This window comes from Oxyura jamaicensis, chromosome 1, assembly GCF_011077185.1.
Source record: "Oxyura jamaicensis isolate SHBP4307 breed ruddy duck chromosome 1, BPBGC_Ojam_1.0, whole genome shotgun sequence".
NCBI lineage: Eukaryota > Metazoa > Chordata > Aves > Anseriformes > Anatidae > Oxyura > Oxyura jamaicensis.
In genome coordinates this window covers 343920-357399 of record NC_048893.1, presented here as the reverse complement: position 1 = coordinate 357399, position 13480 = coordinate 343920, and the positions used below count along the sequence as shown (strand labels likewise).

Sequence of the window (13480 nt, the reverse complement as noted above, 5' to 3'; positions counted from 1 at the left end):
ACAGCAAGCACAGCTGGCTTCACCTCATCTGGTCACTAACATGTACTAATCACAGCTCATGCACTCATCACTCCTCCGAGTGAGTAGAAGAGCAAAGCGAGACTCTGACTCATGCTTGTCCAGAGTGAGATTTAGGGAGAGCAGGGCAGGTGCTGGCTAGACCTCCATCAGCAGAGCTCTGGATCCCACCAGTACTGTGTCAGTGCTGAGGTGGCTCAAAGAGAAGAATGAAAGAGCCGCTCACTGCTGGTAACAGCCCTGGGAAGGTCCCACGGTGAGTTAGTTGTCTCCCAAGTGCAGGAGAAGAGCTGTAAGGGATGTTCCTTTCAGGGCCTCAGCAGACTAGATGTGCAAGTCATAGAAAAGGGGTTTTTCCTTTTTATGGAGAAAAATGAAGAGACACACTCAAATTACAATTACTTTGTCAACACAGAAGAGGCAAAGCAACTGTTTGTAAAGAGGCCTGCATGCTAACTTAGAGCAGTCCTGCAGGAAATCCTCCGTGTTGACTCAAACTCCTAAGTGAAAGTTTAGGAAGAGATTGGCTTGGAGATTCCCAGAGGCAACACAGGAGACAAGGTGTCCTACAGCTACTGGCCCTAAATTTCCTTTTCCTAAAAAGATCAGAAGAGGACAAAACAGGTTTGCTGCAACAAGAGATCATTAACATTAGCTTAAGGCACACGCCGCTCTTCTGTCCATAAAGCTCTGACCCTGCCAGAAACTCGCTGTAGTAAATGATCACCAACACAGGTTTTGCTGGCGATTCTCCCTATTCCACAAAGCAGCACAGGCAGGCAGGAGCCCAAGTCTGAACGACTTAGAGTCCAGGTACATCACCAGCTGCAAAACTGCCCAAGAAAATGTCGCTGGAGGCTGAGATCCTCTTGTATGGAAAAGCATGAGAAGGAGAGTGCTCAAAGTGCATTTAGAAGTCCTCTTGCTCTTCTAGGTCACTCCTTGAGTGTAGCGAGTCCGTCACCGTGACACGGCCGGGATGCCTTTGCTGGCAGTGCCTGGCATTCCCAGGGGATAACCATGCTTCCTCCTCAGCACGCCGTCCTGCCTGGGCGCTGCCTGTGTGCATTCGCTTCGGGTTGCGCAGGAGTGAGCTAGATGCTCTGTCCCAGACAGCACAGGCTTCACTTGATGCTGGTGACCTGCACCGGCTACCAGCCAGTACTTTCCACCTGCAGTCCCTTGTTTGGCCAAGCAAATCCCATCTGGAAGACTGTAACTGTCTTGCTTCCTTCTTCCCCATTGGAGTCTGGTGCAGGCATGAGAAATTCCTATGAATTTCTTTGCATTAGAAGTACAACCTGAAAAAAAAAAAAAAAAAAAAGGAAAAATAAAATGAAACCAGAGATGATTTTTTTATGCTTGTACTCCCCATGCCAAACTGAAATATGGCGGGGACTTTCAGGAAACAAGAAGGGCCTGGCACTGCAGCGCGTGGAAGCAGCGAGTCTCTGCCAGGAGGAGGTGGGCAATGCCATCCCGATGAGCCGAGGCCGAGGGGTTTCGCAGTGCACAAGAAGGCAGTTTAGGAAGTTCAATACCCAGGCAGCAGCTGCAAGGCCGTCCTTGCCCCTGCCCCACAATGTGTCCCACCTCCTTACTGGATATCAAATGCTGGATTTTTTTCCTCCAGAGCCTTTCCTGCTCAGGGCCAGTGCTTTGGCATGGCACAGACTCCTAGCAAAGCATTAACACAAACTTGTGTACCAGAGAAACTGTGATTATCCCCTTTGGGAAGCATTAACTCACTTGCAAGGCCCTAATAATACTCCATTGACCTTCAGTTGTAGCTGTTGTTCTCACAGTCATAAAAACAAAACACTTAACACAGATACTTGGTAAAGTCAGAAAAGATGTTGAACTGTATTTGCCACTCTTTCTTGTTCTTGCTGTGGACCATTTTTTTCTCATGCATATGTTCTTTCCTTCCCCTCCTTCTCCTCCCCCCTCTGCTCTCCCCCAAATTTCTGCCCCATCCCATCCCTTTTCTCTTCCCCTTCCTCCCTTCTTCTTTTCTCAGCTGTTACAAATAGCACTGTTGAATTGTTCAGGCTTTGGCTGTTGAATTCATGCAATTACGACTGTCCCATTTCCCGTAGTAAACACACGAATGTACCCTCAGCGAGTGCGGAAACCACCTGAACGTACCTGGCCCCAGAAGCCCCATTGGCGGTTCCCTGGGCCCCCCCACCCAGGAGCGACCCCCCGGAGCTGCTGGGTTTCGGTCACGCCGGGCCCAGCGGCCGGGGGCCCGCTGCCCCGCTGCCCCGCGCCCCAGCCGCCGCCCCCAGACCCACAAGGCCTGGCCGGGCCGCGGCCGTGTGCCGACATCTGTTCACTCCGTGTTGTTGCTGCGCCCGGACCGGAGCTAACATTCTCTCTCATTGCTCTCTTCCTGCTCTCACATCTGCATGTCCGCGCTGCTCTGTCTAGAACCGCCTCTGGCCTCAGGAGGGTGGGCGAGTTGTGTAAGTGAGCATGTTCTCATCTCATAGCAAACTCATGTCGTTCCCCGCCAGTCCCGCTCCCCGCTCCCCGCTCCCGCGCCCAGGCGGCCGAGGGCAGGGAGCGGCGCCCGCTCTGCCTCGTGAGTGTCCGCCCGCCCGTCCTCGTGTGCCCCGTAGCATGTCCGTGTCCCCGTGTCGTGGCGTTGTGTGCTGCTGCCTCCTGGGCGACAACTGAGGAAATTCCCTCGGGCTTTGATGGCGCTCGTCCCGTGGCTGGATGAGACCACATGCCCCAGCCAGCCAGGGCCGGGCCGGGCCCCCGCGACGCAGCCCCCGCGGCCTGGGGATGGACGCCGGCAAAGGGCTGAGCCAGCCGCCCCCAGGGAGCAGGCTCCTTGCCGAGCCCCCCGGCAGCTGCCCCGTGCTCAGAGGTGCCCCGGGCCTCACCCTCCCTGCAGGTCACCTCCTGGAGCAATAGCCTGCTGACACACGGCAAGCAGCCTTTTGTGCTCGTCCTATGTCCAGAATCGTGCAGAGACCCCAGGCTCGAGCCCAGCTGACGGGCAGTGAAGGGTGGGCCTGGAAGGGGACAGTGCTGCCTTCTGGCAGCTCCAGCCTGGTGGCCCACAGCCGGCGACATGCAGTGCCCCAGGGAAGCCGCTGCTGGCACAGACTGACACCACAGATCGTGGTGGACCAGGGAGTGCTGCGGGGAAATCACACGACAGAAAACTGCCTCCCTTCTCCCAGGCTAGTTAACGGCTGCTGCAGAAGTCCTTGCTGGCACAGCACTTGGCCCGTGTCCCCAGCAGGTCTCCGCTTCCACCGGTGCTGCTGGCAGTCCTTGCAAGCCCCTGGCTGGTCGGCTGCGTGTATTCACCTGGCCCTTTGCCTCCCTCCTCCCCGGGAAGATGGCCCGCGGGCCTGCAGGGGCTCTGCAGGGCTCAAGCTGTGGCACGTGCTCCCGATCCAGGCTGCCCACCAGGTGAATTTCCCCAGTGTGCATGGCCGGCTCTGTGGTCTTGGTTGTGCTTCTTCCGTGTTCGTCTGTCTGTCCTGTTTTTTTTTACCCGTAGTGTGTATGGAACTAGCTACCTACACCTGTGTTGCTTCCACGTGTGAAAGCAAACCCAGAGCATACCCGGAGCTCTGGACAGTCTCATGTTTGATTTTACTTGTCATTTTCTGCCAATTGCTGAATTTCCGAGTCTGCATCCCCTTTCCGGTGTCCAGCTGGACAGGGCCAGTCCCTGGGAGAGCAGAATGGCAGCCCACTAGGACACTCCTCTTGCCAGATGCCATACACCACCGCTGGGCTGTTGGTTTCTCCTGTACCGCTTTCCAGACAGCCGCGTGGATGCCATCCGCAGGGACCAGGTCTGCTCCACTCCCGGGCTGACACACAGCCGCTTTAAGCAGAGGTGTGGGAAACTCAGGCGCCACCTGGCCCAGGGCAGTCCTGGTGGGGAGAGGTGGTGGAGCCCGTAGGTACAGCTGGAGAGGGGGCACTGTTCTGGCTAGAGCTGGGCAGAAAGTCGCGCCCCAGGTTTGGCACGTAAATCTTGCTTTGTTTGCCTCTGGTCAGCGGTGGGAGGGTCCTGCTCATGTCATTGCATATGCCCATGTCTTCATGCATTCCGTCCTGTTGCTGGTGTCACAGAGCATCTGAGTGTTGGGGGTGCTGCACCCAGGGGGACCCTGGGGGGCGCCCCCCCCCCCCCACCGTCGCTGCTGCGGGCACTTGGGCTCGTCCCTCAGCTCTGTGCTGCGTGCAGCAGGACGGGGACAATTCAGAGGCTGCCCAGACCTGGCTTCTGCCCACCATCCTGTGGGGACGCTGCCCAGCGGTCCCAGCACAGCACCGGCTCGTCAGACAGCATTAACATGTTTATCACTGTTGGAAACGAACGGGAGCCAATTCCATCCTCGTTCAGCTGAGCAGGCATTTCAGACAATGCTCCCAGCCTGCACCCGTCCGTTCGGGCTCAGCCAGCACTGCTCCCATCCAGCCCCAGCTGGCTGAGTGTCCCCATCACGTTCCTGCTCTGCTGCACATCCCCATTGGCGTGGCAGCTGCGGACGCCACTTCGCCCGAGCCCAGCATCCTGCTGAGCCCCGAGGGCAGCCGGGACAGGGAACGGGCGCTGCAGAGGGGCTGCAGCACAGCAGCAGGCAGCGGGGGGGCCATGGCCAAATGGGGCTGCGTTAGCACAAGCAGGAGGGGTGGACAGCGGGCACCGACTGCACAGGGCCTTTAGGGAGTGGTGTTATTCCCAGTTATGGTGCAAAAAAGTCAGCTGGTGTCTTTGTCCAAAGTGACCGGTGATAAAACTGGATGTGCAATCCACCCTGTTTATCACAGGTGCCTGCTTAGCTGGGCACCTTTAATATTTTCCTAGCACAAGTTTTTGTATTTAATTTCCTAGAAAGGAGGGGTGGTGTAAAACCAGGATATTTTGGGGCTGCGCTGAGGACACTCATTTCTACACCTCTTCTAAGGCATGATCAGCTCAGGCGCAGAGGTGCTTGCTGCTAGCTGGAGGCATGTCATTAGCTCTGTGTACATAACGATGTCCTGCACCCCTGTAAGTCAACCTTCTGTGTCATCAGAATGCAAACGCTCATGGGCCAACTTTCCCACTCGTCAGTGCCACCGGGTCAGTCATTTTCTGCAAAAGCCGTATGACACAGCTCACCTGAGCAGAACGCTCCAGCCATGCCTTTCCACGCAGGTGGCTGAGGTCAGGCCCAGAGACGAGCCCAGCGCTGACGTTGGCCATCGGTGGCACCGGGCAGAAAGAGGAGCCCGAGCCCAGGGCAGGCTGCAGCTGTCAGTGAGGTGCACGAGAAGAGCTGGGGCTGCATAAAAGCAACAAAACAGCTCTGCTGCAGCCTCTGTGCCTGGCCAACTGAGAGCGAGCCTCACCATTCCGTGCCAGCACTTTGAGCACTGGAACGGGCTGGGACTGCAGTGCCTGGGGCAGTGCGGGCTGCCAGCAGCCAGGGTGAGCGTGGAAGGTGGCAGTGCCTGCAGGGCTTGGTTTGGCTGCAAGCTGCAAGCTGGTGCTGATGGAGAGGGGAAGGCTCTGTCTTGGCTCTCAGAGCTCAGCTCTGGGAATTAGGAAGAGAAAAACAACACAGATGTGCCCTTCCTCCTCTGATCTGAGACCAGCCAGGAGCAATAAATAGGAAGAGCCCTGGGTCCTTCTTTTCCAGTCACTTTTTCAACGAGGAACTCACTTCTGAGGCGTCAGGTGCTGCAAGGGGCCCGTTAAATGGCTGCTGTGCATCAAAGGCCCCAGGTGGCCTCCACCACCCCGTGATCTGTGCAGAGCCTGCTGAGCACAGACCCTGGCCAAGGTCAGACTCCTGCGACCGGGAGCCAGGAGCTCCGCAGAGGGTAGGACAGGCAGTTCTGGCTCAGGAGACAGCTCCCGGTGAAGTCTGTAGGACACTGGTGAGCTGGGAAGAGCAGGTGAAGGAAGGACAAATTAGTGCTTTGGGGTCAGGTGCAAATGCTCTGACAGGGAACAGCCAGAAAGGTTACTGTCCTGGCTGCAGGAGTTTGATCAGAGAAAAGAGGGAAGTGCATGGAGAGAGAAAAAGCGGGTTTGAAACAGGAAGGAGACATTTACACTGAGAAACCACAAAAGGGCATATGCCTCAAGGGTTTTCATGGCTCTGTTTCATTGGGACAATGTCTTATAAACAGTTTGGGAGAGCAAAAAAAAATAAATCCATAAATCCAGCAAAAGGAAATTTGCTTTCATCTGACCATGACTGGGGCTGCTAAGGGACCTCTCTCCATAAGGAAGGCAGTGCGTTTGTGGAGAGATCGAGGGCAGTGGACAGTTCATCTTGACTCATAGCTGAGTCTCATCCTTTGACATTTTGCCAGTTCAGGGCTGTCTTCAGCTGCACCTTGCACTTCATCAAAGCCCAAAGCCTCAGAGCAGCAGATTCATCCTTCTGTTATCCGGGCACCAGACAGGTGTCCTGCCTTGTCCACCCCAGTCCCTTCATCATCTAAGGAAACATCACAAGTTCTTAGCTCTTTTTCCATCAGAAGCACATCTGCAGAGGCATCCTATTCCCTCATGAAGGGCCATGTATAGTGTGATGAAGAGCAGATCCGTTGGTCGTTGTGACATGGTAAGGGAGGAGCAGCCGGCTCGGCTGCTTCATCAGTGACACCATCCCCCTGCTTAGCTTGTGTTTTGTCCTCACGTAGTGAGGCACTGGCCTAAAGCAGTGGCACAGTAGCTTTCTGGAGAAGATTTTCATACTCAAAGTGATATACAAGAATCCAGAAAATCATTTGTTACCTCTAGTGCAGCTTCCACCAGGTCAACCTTACGTGCTCCTCGGGTGGAGAGCCTCAGGCCCCCGGTCTTTGTCTCTAGCTAGCAGGAATTTCCCAGAAGTGCACCCAGGTCCGAGTGCTGTGCTTTGAAGGCATCCGGGGCTTCCCCTGCTGCTTCAGTCAGGTCTGCATCACCCACACACCTGACACGTGCACCTTATTTTCCATTCGTGTCTGCTTGCCTTTAACGTCCATGGATTTGTTTGTTTTTCCTGTTCCCGCTGTTTCGTACTTGGTGTTCCCCGTACCTGGCGGTGTTCCCTGACTGCGGACAAGTCACTCCCTGCTTTTCCTCTTTTCCTCAGGCTGCTCCCAGAAAGTCTGCCTGGTGCTGCCCGCACGGTGCCACGCCGGCAGCTCAGCCCAGCAGTAGTGTAGGGGTTACTGCCACGGCATGCGAGAAGCCACGGCTTAAGTGGCTTTCACTGAATGCTTCTCTGAGAACAAAAACTTCCAAAAGTAGTTGTGTACTTTGTTATACTGCTTTCTTCCACTGGTCGCTCCCAGGCTTGTGGAGCACAGAGCTTCTGGCCACATGCGCTACTGTCCTGTAGTCGTGTGATCTACGAGCTCTGCCAGTCCTTCATGGTCTGGCATTAGGGTTCATAAACAACTTCCATTGTTCAAATGAGTTTGTCTTGCTGAACTTGCTGATTCACTTGGTTGGTTGCTACATGTTCACTACTTGCTGCTTAAGCTATAGAAATCAGCTTTTCCATCTCTTTTTTTGTCCCCAGAGTCACGGGGGATGCTGAATCCATGCTAGTTTTAGGACTTCTTCCATTTTCAGCTCTGGCAATAAGTAGAAGTCCAGTCCTGAGCAGACTGAGGAAATCCAGAACTTGCCGTCTTAGATTTAGAAACTCAGATCTCCCCCCTCCTTTCCTTGCAAGAAGAAAAGGTTTTCATTGTATGGTGGATGGAGGAGACACCGGCTCTAAATAGTCCCCTGTGCAGAGGGGTGTCAGTGGTGCACGTGCCTTGGTGCAGGGAGCCTTGTCCTCTGCAGGCCACTTCCTTGCCTTGCGTCTTCCACTTCTTCAGTGCTGGCAGTTCTGCACTCGGTTGGAAACTGAAGTCTTCATGCACAGCCTGCACGACTGCTGAGGACCTCCAGCAGTGCAGTGAGAGACACGCTGGGCTCCTCTGCGTTTCCCTCTCCAGACAGAAAGCTGCACGTGGATTGTTGGTGTTGTCAGTGGTGAGGTACCGTGACGGGACTTGAGCTAAATGCAGCGTGCTTCGACTCTGGGCGCTTGGCTCAAGGGAGCTGTGTTTGTTCCACATTCACAGCCCCGAGGGAAGGCCACTCACTTGGGCAGGCCAGTGTGTGTGTGTTCTGCCAGCTGCCCATGTCTCAGGAGCAAAGCCCGCAGCCCCTGCTCCAGGATGTGGATCAGGAGCTGGGCATCGGAAGCACAGGAGATGGATTATTAAAACTGAGGAATTCTTTCAGAGTAAGAAGTAGGACTCACTTCTTACTGGTCTTACTTACTGGTCTTGATGTGTTTTACAGAGGAGAAAAATAGAAATGAAGAGTTGGAGTAGCTTGTCATTGTAGAAAAAGGTTAATTGCAGAGATTCGGTGTTTTCTGGTAGGGTCCCATTTAACATTAGTAACGGAGTTACCAATTATATGAAAACCGCAGTAATTAATGAGAATTCATGATTTGCAGAAATCGTGGAAGTGTGGGGGACATTGAACTTAGAGAGGACAATGAAGAACTAGGGGGAAACTAGCCAAGCTAGGCGAGTGAATTGTAGGATAGCAAAGGAAGTTCAGTGTTAATAAATGTAAAGGAACGGGCAGCAGAGTGCAAAAGCGAAGTTCTGCAGGTCAAGGAGCGCAGTCCCCAGCCATGAATTCTGACCACCTGGTGCTGGCGATGTTCCTGATGCCTCCAGGGTTCTGTGCCGTAGGCAGTGAGAAGTGGAAGCTGATACTGACATGGTGCAGGCTGGTAGGGGCAGAGAGGTATTGGTGGTGGCGCAGGACTGCACTGCTGTTTGCTTGCTGTGTGAGCACCAGTGAAAGCTGAGGACAGCGTCTGGAAGATGTGTTGGAAGCTCAAGCACTCTCTGCATAAATCCTCACAGAGGCTTCTTGTAGAACCTCGTGGAGGGTTCTTCCACAGGGCTGCTGTGGCAAAAGGAAATAATCATCTGTGGCAGTGAGCTGATGTGATCGTTGTGTTCTCATCGGGACATCTGCTGCTGGCTGCCCACAGGTCTGTGCTGGTCTCCCACCATCTGAACTCACAGAAACACGGAATGGTTGAGGTTGGAAGGGACCTCTGGAGATCATCCCACCCCTGCTCAGGCAGGGCCACCTCCAGCAGCACACCCAGGACATTTTCAAGTTTTTAGTGCCTCCAGGGATGGAGACTCCACACAGCCTCTGGGCAGCCTGTGCCAGTGTTTGATAACTCTCACAGTAAAAAAGTGATTTCTTATCTTCAGATGAAATCTCCTTGTTTTATAAACCCATCCACAAACCTGCTGAGGGTATGCTATGCTCCATCACCCAGGCAATTAGTGATGAAGTGATTTTGGCCGCAGTACCAGCAGCCGGAGTACACCACAATGACCTGGCCTCCAGCTGGAGGACTGCTGACCACAGTCCTTCACGTTGCCTGGCAGCTCATCCAGTTCCCAGTCAGCCTTACCTCCCACTTGTCCAGCAAATGCTTCACTGCTTTGCCAGTGAGGCTCTTACTGGAGATGGGTTTTTGGCCTCGCTGAAGTCAAGATAAAAAACACCCATTGGTCTCCCCTCTTCCACCAAGCTCATCATTTGGCTGCGGCAGGCTGCCAGGCTGATCAGGCATGACTTCCCCTTCACAAAGTCCCAGTCACCTTCTCGTCCTCGGTTTGGCTGGAAATGGTTTCTGGGATGATTTGCTGTGCCTCCTGCCCAGGGACCGGTGTGAGGCTGGCCAGCCCGGCGCTCCCTGCGTCCCCCTTCCTGAAGGCAGGAGTTCCCAAGGAGTCACAGCACCGCTCTGCCGAGCAGCCGGACAGTGGCTGCAGCCGGGACAGGCACCCAGGGTGGGCTGCCGCTGCCGAACACTTGCTCCTAGGCTAAGCATGTTGGGTGCCACAGCAATTCGATCGGCAGTGGGAAAAGGATTGCTTTCTGGAGGCTGCTCGTCCTCACCGAAGGACCCCCTCACCACCCTGCTGCCGGAGCTGCCGCACGGTTCCCCCCGCGCCGTGGGGTGTCTGGAAGGCTGTGCTGCTGCTGGCCGCTGGTCCTGGTCCACGTTAGCAGACTGCCCACGCGGCTCCTTTACCAGCCACTTCCCGGGAAGGAATAGACCTGCAGCCTGGTCCGAAGGAGTCACCGTTCTCAGAAGAGGAGTGCCCTACTTCTGAGTTCTCCCAGAAATGCGAACCTTCCCACTGGAAACAGCATCTGGAATGAATCTGATGATCTGGGGAATTGACCTGAGATTTCTGGGCGGTGGCACGCTCGTGTGACCTGCAGCAGGGCTGCAGCAGGGCTGCTGCACGCATGAAGTACTGTGCGTAGCCACGCCATTTGCACGAGCTGATCGTTCTGTTCTTGTGCAGTGCATCAGCTGCTTTCAGAAGGCATCAACTTCATGTCACGCACAACGCAGTCGCTGTGCCCTGCAGAGTCTGTGAAAGCTGTGCTGCGCTGGCTCTCCCGCAGAGCGGCTGCACCTCCCCTGTGCCAGCGCTTAGCTCCCGTGGCCATCGGTAAGGACACAGCATATACAAGTCCGACCCTTTCTGGCAATGTGAGACCGGTTGCACAGGATCAGCACTGCTCATCTGCCTCCTGTGCATTTTAAGTCTGACACGCCAAGGACACGAGAGCTCTGCCCGTGGCAGCCCATCTTCGCAAAGTGTGCTTCACAGGACCCAGCTGCCCTCCTCTGCAGGACTTTGTGCATTTATTTGTGCTCAGGAGGCTCCATGCAGAAGCATAGCAGCCCTTAGAGTTACAGGCTGTAGCAGTTCTTTTTTGCTCATTCTTGTGTAAGAGGGACTCGTCCAGTTCTTCAGCATCATCGGGCCCTCCAGATGCTGGCAGAGTTAGTGCATTGTCTTCAGGAGGGACAGTACACTGTGTACGATTAGCCCCACTTGTTTGTGTCGCTTCTGTAGGTGTTCCCTCTCAGTATCCTTTTGTTTGTTTGTTTTTTTTTTTTCCTATGAAAGGGAATAATTCAGGAGTGCCAGATTTATCTTCCTTAATGAAAGTGGTGGCTGCACGAGTAGAGTCCTAAGAAAAAATGACAGCAGGAAATTAGATTGCCTTCAGAGAAAATCCTTCCTCTCAGTAGTTCTTCAGATAAGCCTCATGCACTGTTGGGCACCCCTTCCCCAGCAGGGTTTCTCATAGGGGGATAAGCTTATCCTCTCTTTGGATTCTTTTGCTGAAAGCCAGCAACAAATTCCTTGCTGAAATTCAGCAGTTAAGGATGAGCAGTGGGTTAGCAAATGCTCCCTGAGAAGCGTTCATAAATCTTCCATTAATGCAGCTCTGTCTGCTCTGGTGCAGTGCTCTGTGTGGAAGCAGGATGGCTGCGATGCTGCCTCTTTTCCCGTGGGTTCTCTGTCTAGATAGAGCATACAGCTTCGGGCACAGAGCTCTTTCCTGGTTCTGACATGACGAGGCTTTGCCTGGTGCTCTGCTAGTGGGACTTTCTCAAGGGTGTGTGAAGAAGTGTATTTCTTCACAGCTTTTTGCCCGAACTTCTGCACCAGCACCACCAAATAAAGCATGTCCGAACTGACTGTCAGCAAGACCTGAACCGCAGGCGGGGATGGGAAGTCCTCCTTCCCCTGGTGCACCTTTGTCACATAGAAAGCAGCATGTGGGAGCAACCAGCTCACACAGGTCTTTGTCCTGCTTGGCAGCTGTGTTACTTTCATGGTGACAGGTAGCACATGTGCTACTGGTTTTTTGTGTAGAGCCTATCCAGAGAGGTTTTCTTTCAGTTCTGTACTCTTCCCTTTTGCCTTCTTCCCTTTTGCCCTCCCTTTTCAGGGACAGTTCTCTTGAGAAAATTCTAGAAAACCAAATCCTTTTGAAACGAGAGCCGTAGAGGTGCGTTACCATCTGTGTATGTCCCTTCCTAGGCAGCAAGAATCAAAGTTACTAGCTGCATTTAAGCAAAGAGAGAGAGAGGATTAGTCTCCAGTCTGACCTTAAAGCACAGCCTGGCCACGATCCCGAATCGCACCGAGCTCCACGTCAGAGCCCTTGGGTGCACCGAGCACTGATGGGGAATCACGAGAGCAGTCGCGTCTCGGTGATCTGGTGGTGAAGGTTGTTCATCACGTGCGGTGAATCCTTCATGCAGTCCTAATGAAAAGCAGTGGAGATGCCTTTGAACGCCAGCAGGAAAACACCTGGAAGCCAAGAGCAGTAAAAACAAAGACTTGCTGGGCAAAAGCGATGGATTTCTCTTCGGAGTGATTGGCACTGCATTACCTCTGTTGCTGAATCCACCCTTGTTACTCTTGAAGAAATTGGGACTGAGATAGAGTTCAAAGGAAGAATGCTCATCCATTAGCGACTTATTCAAGAAATCTGTGGTTTAATACCTTCAGTAAAAGTATTCCCAGAAGGCTTAATTAGCTGTCCTGCAAATGCATAATCCCTGTTTGTTTGGTTATAACTTCCTTTTTCAGCAAACTGGTGTTTCTTTGCCTTGCGATTGCTTCCCACGAGACCTGTTCTCCCCCTCTTACTGATTTCAGTCAGTTCCATGCGTAAGCTGCGGTGTGCAAATCAGGCCTTGCCTTCTGCGTCTCAAAAGGCTGCTTTTTCTGCCTGTTCTGAAGAAGGAATCCAGGCAACCAATCTACTGCTACCGCTGTTGCCAGCAGACTGCCATCACTGAACTCTGCACAACACGGGGTGAGAGCTGCCAGAACCCGGACTTGTTCAGAAGAGGAAAGCTTGACGGCAGCCCTGTACCAGCTGGCAGCGCTGCCACAGTGAACTCCGTGACAGCCAGCAACCCCAGCACTGCTGCGCTGCTCATCTTCCAAGGCCCAGCTGGAGCATCACCGTAAGTGGAAAACAAAGAAAGAATTTTGTTCTTCTTGTCAGGCTTCCCAGTTACATTTCCATGATGTTGCCCAAAGAAGTGGGCAACACGTTAGTATTCATGAAACCTGACAAACATAAAGGCTTTGGTAGCATCATCCTAAAACATAGCAGCACTTGGCCTCAGCTTGTTACAGCTGGTTGGTACGTCTGTATCAATGTGTAGTCCTCTGGCAAAACACTAATCTGCCAACATGAACCTGTAACGAAGAGCAATGACCCAGAAAGAGCCCTCTAAGCAGAGATGGTTGTTATGCATAATGTGCAAGTTGTCAGAAAGGATATTGCGCTGGGATACCCCTTGTGAAGGATCACATCCAGAGAAACTTACCTGGCTTCAGCACTGAATGAAGTGCCTGCGAGCAAACAATTGTCCCGATGGCCTGTAATGAAGTCATCTTCCAGAGCTGGGCAGGGCATCAGAGACCAGAGACATAGTGCGTGGCTGGCAGAACAGTGCTCCTGAAGGTGCCGAGAGCCAGCAGTGTGTTGCCAGCAGTCCGTTGTGCTGAGCAAGCCAGTGCTCCGCAGAGAACAGACCTGCACATTCCATCTGCTGACCGG

The 13480-nt window shown here is 53.6% G+C and overlaps 1 protein-coding gene across 1 annotated transcript in view; it reads left to right on the top strand.

Moving 5' to 3' along the window:
• Window positions 1-13480, top strand: part of SHANK3 (SH3 and multiple ankyrin repeat domains 3) — a 352775-nt gene that overhangs the window by 333616 nt on the left and 5679 nt on the right. The window lies entirely within an intron of this gene.